The sequence below is a fragment of the Drosophila elegans genome, unplaced genomic scaffold (genome assembly GCF_018152505.1).
Source record: "Drosophila elegans isolate 14027-0461.03 unplaced genomic scaffold, ASM1815250v1 contig_208, whole genome shotgun sequence".
Classification (NCBI taxonomy): domain Eukaryota; kingdom Metazoa; phylum Arthropoda; class Insecta; order Diptera; family Drosophilidae; genus Drosophila; species Drosophila elegans.
The window spans coordinates 27,684,830-27,696,339 of NW_024545578.1; positions in this window are offsets into that span (position 1 = coordinate 27,684,830).

Sequence of the window (11,510 nt, forward strand, 5' to 3'; positions counted from 1 at the left end):
TGAGGACTACTTCCCGTGGAAGCTCTATGTGCCAACTTCCCGTAGAGGCCGCGTCTTACGTGAGTGTCACGATTCCCCGACCGCAGGACATTTGGGAGTCCGAAAAACGATCACGCGTCTGACCCAGAGGTATTTCTGGCCCGGTATGTATCGCGACGCGAAACGCCATGTTCGCCATTGTGAATCTTGTCAAAAGTTTAAGACGGAACAAACCAAAGCGGCAGGTAAGATGCTAACCCGGGTCGTCAGTGAACCTTTCGACATTCTCTGTGCAGACTTTGTAGGCCCACTGCCTTGGTCGAAACAAGGAAATACTATGCTTCTTGACTTTCACGACGTATTTTCGAAATGGGTAGAACTGATACCACTCCGGAAAGCCACCGCAGCTCAAGTGCAGAAAGCGTTTCGGGAACGCATACTTGCATTCCTCGGAAGTTCGTATGCGACAATGGAACCCAATTCACAAGCCGGGTTCTAAAAGACTATTTCACCCAGCTCGGCGTAGAAGTCCAGTACACGGCTCCATATTGTCCACAGGAGAATCCCACAGAAAGGACCAACCGCACTGTGAAGACGCTGATATCGCAGCTGTCGGAAGGCGACCAGAGTTCGTGGGATAATATGCTGCCAGAGATATCCCTCGCGATCAATAGCAGTATATCGGATTCGACGGGGTATAGCCCCGCGTTCCTAACTCAAGGACGGGAACCACGCTTGCCTGCGATGCTATATGATGAACTCACCACCGGATCGGCGGTCGTGCATACAGGTCCTGAAGACAAGGCGTCTCACCTCAAAGGAATCTTCGACATCGTACGAGCGAATCTTCAGCGAGCGTCTCAAGACCAGGCGAAACATTATAACCTACGAAGGCGAGAATGGAGACCCACGCTCGGCGGTCAAGTTTGGCTGCGACAGCATCCCTTATCGAAAGCAGCCGAGGGATTCGCCGCCAAACTTGCTCTCAAGTATGACGGCCCTTACACCGTTACGAAGTTCACATCTCCGAACTTGGTACGCCTGCAACGTCCCGGAGATCGACGGCGACGGATCGCCAACATATCCCAGCTCAAACCATACTACGCAGAAGCCACTCCAGACAGGATCGATGACAGCGTCGCCGGACTGAGTAACCCGACACAGTAAGCAGCATGCAGCCGCAGATAAATTTAATATTCATTGTATAACCACCGTATAACCATTGTATAACAACTGTATAAGCCTCGTATAACCATTTTAATAGATTAAGACCGAGTCCTTTGTTAGCTACGCCGTCACGTAGGGAGCTCGAAGGTTAGTTTACCGGCGACGGGCGCCTTTTTATCGCGCCACGGGAAGGAAGGGGGGGGGTGTAACGTACACACCTAGGTGTACGATACAATTTTTAGTAGTATATAAAGTTATAGGTGTAAGCGTCTTATCATGAATAATAAATATTAAGTTAATAGTATGTAAGGTTATAGGTGTAAGCGACGCATAATGAATAATAAATATTAAGTTGAAACTGAATATTAAGCAGTAGTTAAGTTAAGTTCCAAACCCGATTGGCAACGCCAGCCGATATTTAGTGAGTAAAGAAAATACTAGAAATTAAGAAATATACTAGAAATCCCGAAAGCGGGAAAAAGGGAGCGTGGGGAAGGTGGTCACACACCGATCGAGCGAGGGGTCTCTTGTGTCGGAATGGTAAGACGGGGCGGACGTGTCTCCCGCAGTAATTTTCCGTGTAATTCGAGTAACGCCTCGACCGCGCGACGACACGTGACAATTGAATAAGGGTCTCTCGTGCCGGAACAGTAAAACGGAGCGGACGTGTCTCCCGTAACGTGCTTGCCGGATAATCCGAGTGACGCCTCGACCGCGCGAAGGCACGCGGTCAGTGAAGAAGTGGGCTGATTAGTGTTTTGAGGTTAGTGTACACAAAATTCCTATCCGTTAAGCAAAGACGGTGTAGCGGACTCGTAGGAAGATAGTAGATAAATAAAAATAACCTAGAGAAATAATAAAGAGAAGTAAATGATTGAATTCCATGATCGTGATTCCTTTTATTCATAGTATCCTAGCTTCCTTCCTCGTAGTGCATGTGGCCTGTACGTGGACATCCGTCCCGTCTGGTCTAGTATCCTAACCTCCCTCCTCGTAGTGCACGTGGCCTGTACGTGGACATCCGTCCCGTCTGGTCTAGTATCCTAACCTCCCTCCCCGTAGTATTTGAGACCTGTACGCGGACACCCGGCCCGTCGGGTCTAGTATCTTGGTTCCCCACATCGTAGCATTTGAGACCCAACGTGGACACCCATCCCGTTCGGTCTAGTACCTCAGATTCCCCTCCTCGTAGTGTATGTGGCCTGTACGTGGACACCCGGCCCGTCTGGTCTAGTACCCTAGCTTCCCTCCTCGTAGCGCATGCGACCGGCACGCGGACACCCGGCCCGTCTGGTCTAGTACCCTAGCTTTCCTCCTCGTAGCGCATGCGACCGGCACGTGGACAATCCCCCCTCGTGTCTGACAAATCCTATCCGGCTTGGCCTCGCCCGAAGGTCCAGCCCGGTGGATTTTTGGCATCCGATACGTCGAGAACGACTTGCGCGCGACACAACCCCCCGGTCCTACTCTCGCGAAATAGTATCCTGGCTTAGTCTCGTCCGAAGGTCCAGCCCGGGGAATTTTTGACCTACGACACGCGGAAAGCGACTTACGTGTCCCAATCGCGGAAGTGATCAGCGGGACTATCCGGCGTCCCCATACTCGCGAAACCGTTCGTCTGGCTTGGCCTCGCCCCAAGGTCCAGTCCGTGGAATTTTTAACCCAGGAGCAAGATACGGCGCGACCGACTCTGACATTACTCTCTCTCTCCCGGCGTCTATGAGAACCTTCGTCGTGACTCCCCAAACGACTCATTCACTCGTTGATTGATACTCTCTAGTCCGGTGTTTCGGTGATTTACAAATTTCTTGTAAAGGGCTCCTGGATCTGACTGAGATCTGTACCCCGGCCAGAGAGCATCCTTACACTTTATAGATAAGATGTGTTCCTCCAATGAAGTGGAAAAAAAATATTATATCCTCTAAATAAACTAAACAATCTTTGTGGATTAAATCTTCCAAAAGGTTGTTCATACATCTTTGAAAAGTTGCGGGGGCATACTTAAGGACGAATGGCATTCGAGTGTACTATTAATGGCCATGTTTCACCTCACCTCACCTTCTCACCTTCTCTGTACTGAATGTCACCATATTCAAATAGAACCTTCTTTAAACTTTCAATCTCCTCGCTATTCAGATGTTCGAGCCTAAATTCATTGTTTTCGCGTAAATTATTATGAAGTTTACCGATTGATCTTCTGTAGAAGGTAGATTAAGGCACTCCTGTGCGGTCTTATCTTCTTCCATGTCTTCGTCGTTGAATCGGAATTTATATGCTTTTGGGCCTAATTTAATTGTTTTGTTTTCATAGTCAATTTTTGCTTTAGCAGCTTCTAGGTAATTTCGACATAACAGGATATCATAATTATCGGAATATTTATGTAAATACGCTTGGTTTTACTATGATACTTTTTATGTATTTTTACTGGACCTCTAATAGTATACACTTTTAAATCTTCTTTTGTCTCCTTTAATTCAGCAAAATTTTTATTCATTATGTTGATTGATGATCCTGTGTCTATCATTCCCTTATACAATTTATTATGAAAGACAATTTTTTCATAGGGATTGTGTCTTCGGTCTCCGAGGCAGTTTGATGAAAATTTACGTCCATCCTATTTTGGCCACTTTGACTTTCCCTCTGTCTTATTACTGGGGCACTATTTGAGTTTTGGCATTATTTGTGTTTTGTTGTATAGCTTGATTTAAATCGTTCCTAAATGTTTGGTAATTGCCTTGCAAGTGTGGGTGAATGGGGCGTTGTTGATATTGGTTTCGATTATTTTGGGAAGTTGTTGCATTAGAATTAGAATTTGAATTAGAATTGTAGTACGAACTTAAATTTCTTTGATTATCATAATATCTTTGATTATTACCCGGATATCTTCCCTTATTCCTATGATTTTTATGGTTATTTCTATTTTGTGTATATTCTTCTTCAGGGTTTGCATCATAGAATTCTTCTTGCTAGTGACATATACATGCGATCGCGAAGTTTTTGATCAATGGTAATACGAACTGTTCTACCCAACATTCTTGTATAATTTATTTTATCTGATGGATCAGATTCTAATTCTAATTTGTCGAACACGTTCCTATATTGTTTTTCTAATTCTGTTATAAACTTACTAAGACTCCCTTTGAATTGTGTTTTCGCCAGCTTCTTGATGATTGTTTCATAGGGCCTGTGATCTTCGAAGGCGACGGCTAAAGCTGTCTTCATTGTTACCCAGTTATTAGCTCCAGATTGTGCGACGGTTTCTGCTGCTGTGTCAACTACCACTCTTCTGGTTGCTCGGAAAATGACGTGTGCCTGTCTTGGTTCTTGGGTTGGATACAGTTGTGATAAATATTCGACTTAATTGATGAACCGTGAGAGTTTTCCTGGTGTTCCATCGAAGTACTGTAGTTCTTTGATCTGACCCAGTAACTGGTTCTGATGGATCTCTGATAACTGTTGAACTGCCATCCTATCTTGTGCTTGTATTTGGGCTTCTTAAAAAGTCTTTTATTTCTGACCAAATTGTATTTTTTAAAGTTATATGACTTGTAGATTTTACGTCGCGTATTTTTAGAATGTCTTCTATTTCTGACCGAATTTGATTTTTGGATGTTTTATGACTACTCGTAGGTTTTACGTCACGTAATTTTATTTTTATTTTCAGAATGCGTTTTTACTTTGAACGTGTGAACGTGATAATTGGGGTGAGTTGTTTAGTCTACAGTTTTGGGTGATAAGCTGGGACAGACATTTGGAGATTTTCCGTTGTCCTTCGATTTTGGGCTCTTGTTACAAGGGTGTATAATTCTAGGGTAGTATAGGGTATATTGTGGATACGTAAAGTAATGGGTATATTTAGAGTGTTATGGGACTGTGTATGTGTTGCTTAAATACATGCAGAGTCTTATAGGAATATGGTCATGTCACTATATATATATATAATAATAATTTGTTTACAGACAGCATATCTGCGTTGGGGGGCCAGCAGCCGGAGGAAAAAAAGCCAAAAAAAATAATAAATGTTAACAATATTAATTTTAATAAAAGTTTATAAATTGAATTTCTGTTTTTTTTTTAATTAGGATTTCCGGAATGATTCCTGTGGGAACCCTGATCAGGATTGTAGCTTACAACGAAATCCATAAACTCAACACAGCACGACAACGGGATGTAAGGAGTTCAAGGGGAGTCGAAGAGAAGCAGTGAAAGCATGCAGTCCAGGAGTTGAAATAAAAGTGTTAAACTACAAATCGTGTTGTATTACTGGGGTGTTATATTGGCGACGAGGATTAAAAACACGTTTACGGAACAACTGACGTAAAAGAAAAAGGAAATTAACTAACTTAAATATATACAGAAGAAATACAAAATACAGAAGAAGAAGAAGTAGAAAAGTTCCGTTCCCGAGGGACCGCCGCAAAGCTATACTTCGCGGGACGGATGGCGGTCAGGTTGCCGCTCGTCGTTATTGCTAGTTGCGTCGACTCTGTTCTCAATGCCTTAAGTCCTTCAGGATGCCAGCGGCCAGATTAACTACCGCATCCCAATTCCTTTGGTTTTCCAGCATGCAATTGATAATATTATCCACTGTCAGGAAACGCTCGGTTCTTAATTCAGCTTCGGCTCGGTTATTCGCGTATAGGGGGCAGATGAAGAATGCGTGCTCCGCGTCTTCGATGCTTGCGGTGCCGCAGTAGTCGCAGCAGGGGTTGGGCTCATTCTTGAACCTGTACAGGTAATCTTTATAGCAACCGTGCCCGGAGATCATCTGTGTGAGGTACAAATCTACCTGCCCGTGTCTTCTCTGCAGCCAAGGGATTGGACTGGGGATTAACCTGTGCGTCCACCGTCCTGTGCTCGCACTGTTCCACCTCCTTTGCCAAGCCTCTATCGTGCTGCTGCGCTGGGTCCTAATTCCTGTACTTCCTGTCCTACGTTCTGCCGCCAGGAGGTCTATCGGTATTGTACAGGCTATCACTAGCGCGGCTTCCTCTGATACCGTGCAGAAGCTGCTTGTGATGCGCAGTGCGCAGCGTCTGTAGACAGCTTTGCACTGGCGACTATATGTTGCGGTCTTCATAGCCTCGGCCCATATGGGCGCGGCGTACAGGATGGTCGAGGTCACCACTGTGGCTATTATCCTTCTGCTGTGCTGCTTTGGTCCTCGGGTGTTGGCCATCATCCTTGAGATGGATGCAGTAGATCTGAACGCTTTGGCTGCTGCATAAGCCAGGTGGGTCTTGAACGATAATCTGTGATCGATCAATACCCCAAGGTACTTGATTGAGTCGCTTGATGCTATTAAAGTTGAACCGACTCGAATTGTTGCCTTCTCAACAATCTTCCTACTGCTTACGAGCACTGCCTCCGTCTTGTGCTCGGCAAGCGATAGCCCGTTGTCTGTGAGCCAGCTCATAAGGGTGTCTATGGAGAGGCTGCACCTTACCGTGGCCTCTTCGAGGGTTTTCGCTACTGTTACCAGCGCTATGTCGTCCGCAAATCTCACTACGGTGCATCCTTCGGGTGGTGCCTGCCTTAGGATCCTGTCGTACATGGCGTTCCACAGAATCGGGCCCAGGACTGAGCCTTGAGGTACTCCTCCTGTCACCTGGTACTCATACCATATGTAAGCACTCTGTCCTTGAAGTAGTCCGCTACGAGGTCGGGAGGTAGTCAGAAATTCCCATGAGACGAAGCGCTCGCAGGACAAGGTTCCAGTTTGTAGAGTTAAATGCATTCTTGACATCCAGAGTGCAGACGAGGCAGTACTCTTTTGAGCCGCCTATCCACCTTTCTCCTTCAATTAGCCTTAGCAGCCAGTTGGGTGACTGCTCGGATCGCGTCAATGGTACTTTTTTTCTTCCGGAATCCAAGCTGGTGGTCCGAGAAAGCTCCGAGTTCGTCGAGCTTCCTTTCAAGGTGGGTGCATATTATGCGCTCAAATATCTTACCCATCGTATTTAGCATACAAAGGGGCCTGTATGACGATGCGGCAATGTTCATCTTTCCCGGTTTTGGGATGAGCACTAATCTCTGCCGCTTCCATCCTGTGGGGAAGGTTCGTTGGATGAAACACTTGTTGTACATTTCCGCGAATATACCCGGGTAAGCTGCCACTATTGTGTGCAGTGCAGCATTGGGAATGCCATCCGGACCAGGGGCTTTTCCAGCCTTGGTTTTTCTAAATCCTGCCAGTACTTGGGCTTCGCTGGTGAGAACTGTTTCGCCTACCCCGGTAGCTTGCCAGGTTCGGGGCGGCTGTTTGGGGAACAAAGTAAAAACTATTTGGGCAAACTGCAAGTGGTCAGTAGGGGTCGGCTGTTGTTGAGCTTACCCATGACCATCCTGCATGCTGACCCGAATGGTTCTGCATCCACAGCTTCGCACAGCTTGCCACATCAGCCTACCGTTCGGTGGCCGTCTCGGTTAGTAGGTCCTGCGCCGCTCTGCAGTGACAGACAGCTGGCCTATTCCCATGCATTTGTAGCATCGCCTGGGCTCCATTTTCTGCCTTATGCAGCAGATTACCAACCCCGATTATCCCCTTGTCGAGAATCCGCTGGGCATGCTCCATTCTGAGGTGAACCGTCGCCGTTTGGGTTCCGCCATAAGCCTTTCGCATCCTAAATGCAGCGCCCGCCAGGATATCGCATTCCTCCTCAGCGTAGAATGCCTGAAGTACCTCCTCGTAGGTGGTCATCTCTTCCAGGTCGGGGATTTCCACTTGCACCGAGTCCTCCAGAACAGCCACTTCGGCTTTTCCGCTGAAGACGGACTTCATGGCTGTATGCAGTTACTGTGATCTTCGCGGGGCATCTTGGTTTTGCGCCTTACCTGCTGCCAGCACGGGTTGAAGCTTTTTCATAGCTTGCAGTGAGTCAAACGTGGCCTAAGTGACATGACGGACGACCTTCTTGTTGTTACTTTCGCGATCATTTCGTCGAGAATCTTACCCATTCATCGGTGAGAGCTGCGGCGTTTTTCTGGACCCGCTGCTTCTTATGGGTTCGATCGATCGCCTCTACAGGGCTGGTTGGTTCCCGACTTCTCTTCGGCGTGGTTAAATCATCCCCATTACTGCTGAAGTTGAAAATTGTTCCGGTTACTTTGGGGGGCGCTGACAAAGGGTGAGCCTCGGAAGTCTGCTCTATCCCCGTAGGAGACCGCGGCACCTTCTGTTGCATCATCTGAAACTTCTTTAGCAACTTTTCCTCAGCCCTGGCAACTGCAAGGGCCTGGGTCTGTCATGTCCGGACCCTTTCTCCTTTTTCATCGCCCACTCTAGTCCCTCGGTGAACCGGGATTTCCCCCGGTTTATGCCTGATGAGAGCTATACCGCTCCGGCTCGGTCCCCGGGGCCCCGTTTGAGCTGGCGCCGCTATCGCGGTGGGGTTGGGAATTTGCCGGTATCTTGACTTTTTGCTCATCCACCCCTGAAGGCAATGGCGAAGCTGGTTAAGTTGGGTTTAAAAATTAGAGTTTAGTATATATTATATTTTATTTTAAATATCCCGGGTATCCGATTACGGATAGGTCCTTCGCAGCCGCTGTAAAGCTCAGTTGGGAAAGCTTATTGTTAAGCTCACTGTTAAGGTACACTGCGATCAGCTGATCGCTGTTGTTTGGTTGTGCCGAGCAAAACGCGCGTGAGCGGCTTGTGGAAGCCAAGAGAAAGAAAGGTCAAAAATATGTGGCGCTCTGGAGTGCAGCGTTGCTGTGCGGATGCGGAAGAGAGAGGATCCAAACTTTTGTCCACCAGGCTTGGCCGCCCATTGCAAGAATAGCAGTGTGGTGTGTTGGCTGGATAGAACCTTCCTGTCGCGTCTGTGGCACGTACCTGCAACCTGAGGTGTCCCACACTAAACAAATCACACTTTTAGTTATTTTAAACCTTTACGCCGGTCGAAATTTGTGTCTCATTGGAGAGCAGGTGTGTGCGAGGCAAACAATGACGGTATGTCATGGGTGTGTGAGTAGAACTGGAGAACAATCAGGCTAAATTCCTCCCATAACAAAAGTCAAAATTCAAATTTAAAAAAAACCTTCTAGGATCATATTTTTAAAAGTCTAAACTTTTAAAATATGCAAAAAAAAATTCAAATATCTAGACCAGAATACCTCCTTAAGCACGCATTGTCGGTCCGAAATTATCTGTCCTGCCTTAATGAAAGTTCTTTCTAAGGTACAGGAGGATGCTGGGACGCATATGTATTCCTTTGGACAAAAAAGGAACGATAGTGAGAAAAAACAATCGAATTTCTCGATGGCTTGGGACAATCAATACTAGCGATGTTTTCATCGATTGTTCTCCAGTTTTAACTCAGAGTTACCAGCTCCCTAAAATCTTTATGTAGGGCAATGGCACCCGCACTTAAGGTAGAAAAAAAATATCTCTTGTTGTTAAACAACAAAAATACAAGTGCTTTAAAAGTATATACAAACACAAAACCGACTAAAACAATCTGAATCTTGAATCTAAAATAAAAACAACAGACCAAACTGGCGAAAATAAATTCTATGTCACGTCAATAAAAAGGGGCCAAGTATTCGACACCGGAATCGAGTCAACAGTCCCTTTGATGTTAAAATGGCTATGAACATAAAAATCAATAAAAATAAATTTCCCAACCAATGCTCAAGGTGGAGTTGATGACTGAAAAAACAACTTTAAAAAAATTGAAGTTAGCCCAATCTACAAGCTGCAATATTTACTGTACCGTAGAATTACAGTTAAGGAAACCTACAAACTGAATGTACCCGTCCAATGCATGAATTGCCAGGATTGCACTCTGCGCACAGTCTGCGTTGCCTGCAAGGATGCACATCCAACGGAGGCCTGCCCTGCAGATAAAGCAGACCATTCTGCCAAAAAATGTACCAACTGTGGAGGAAACCACACTGCCAACTATAGAGGCTGTCCAGTCTATAAAGAGTTAAAAGCTTGCCTCCCAATAAATAACTGCATCTCGTAACCCAGTCGCCCGACAAAAATTTCCGTATATACCACCAACCACGACCCCGGCAGTTTCTTTTGCCCAGGCGTTATGCTCAATAACGGGCATAAGCCTCAACCTCTAAGCCAGATATTACTGCTTATTTGCCTAGTGAATCAATGCTGGAAACTATAACAAACATAATGGTAGCAATACAGCAACGCTACAGGAGCTTATGCGCACTCAAAATCTGCTCCTGGAGCTTAATCAAACAAAAATCAGTTTAGATGGTTTCTCTAAAATTATTTTTCTGGAATGCAAATGTCATTTCACAGCACAAACATGAGCTTTTGGAATTCCTAAATCAACACGACATTGACGCCATACTCATATCAATGACTCACCTAACGAACAAAAACTATTTTCACCTAAACGGCTATACAATTTATGCGACAAACCACCCCGATTGTAAGGCCCATGGAGGTACTGGTATTCTGATCAAGAATTGAATAAGGCATTACCAATTGCCGTCGTTTGCTATCGCCTATACTCAAGCAACCAACCACTATACATATCGGCACTCGAAGCGGTTATATAACCATAGCCGATGTATAGGCGCTCCATCTCCGAAGCAGAATTTTTTAAATTCTTTGACCTATAAGGTGACCGCTATATAGCAGCTGTTGTCAATAATGCATAGCGCACGCACTGGGGATCTCGACTCATCAACCTCAAGGGAAGACAACTTTACAACGCTATAATAACATTACGAAACAAGCTAGACTTTATCTCGCCAGTTATCCTAAACAAAAGCCAGACTTGATGGGTTTTGCTGTTACAAGAAGAGTGCGAAAGACTCACATTCGCGCGGAACACTTAAAAAATCTATCGTCGGATCAATTGCTGATTTTACTTCCTGTCAGAGCGGCCACACTTTTAAACTTCTAGTAAAACAGACGGCTTAAAGGCAAAAAGTATGTTAGTATCTATATTGATTTCTACCCAATCGTTTCTTGTAAAGAAGACATTGACAGCTCACTATATGCGTTAGGGTCTGTTATGTCACTGACTGCAAAACACCCCACTCTAATTATAACTGTTAATAAGACTTCCAATAGCAGTCGTGATTCTTGGCATATTGAAGAGCTGCTACGCAATAAAGGAAGGCTTCGGCCAGAGTTGCAGTCCCATAGATCACCTGCGTCGAAGGAGATATTAAAAATAGTCAATAACCTACTACGAAAAGCCATAGAAGATAACATAATTCGAGTATCCACTGTGGAAAGCTAAATCAGGAATATTGACACCAATCACTATTACACGCACAAACAGGAGATTGGTCTCGCAGCATCGAATAGATGACAATACATATGCCGTCCATCTTGAAAACGACCTCAAAACACTTCTTGAAGATATTTTGCCTTTCATATT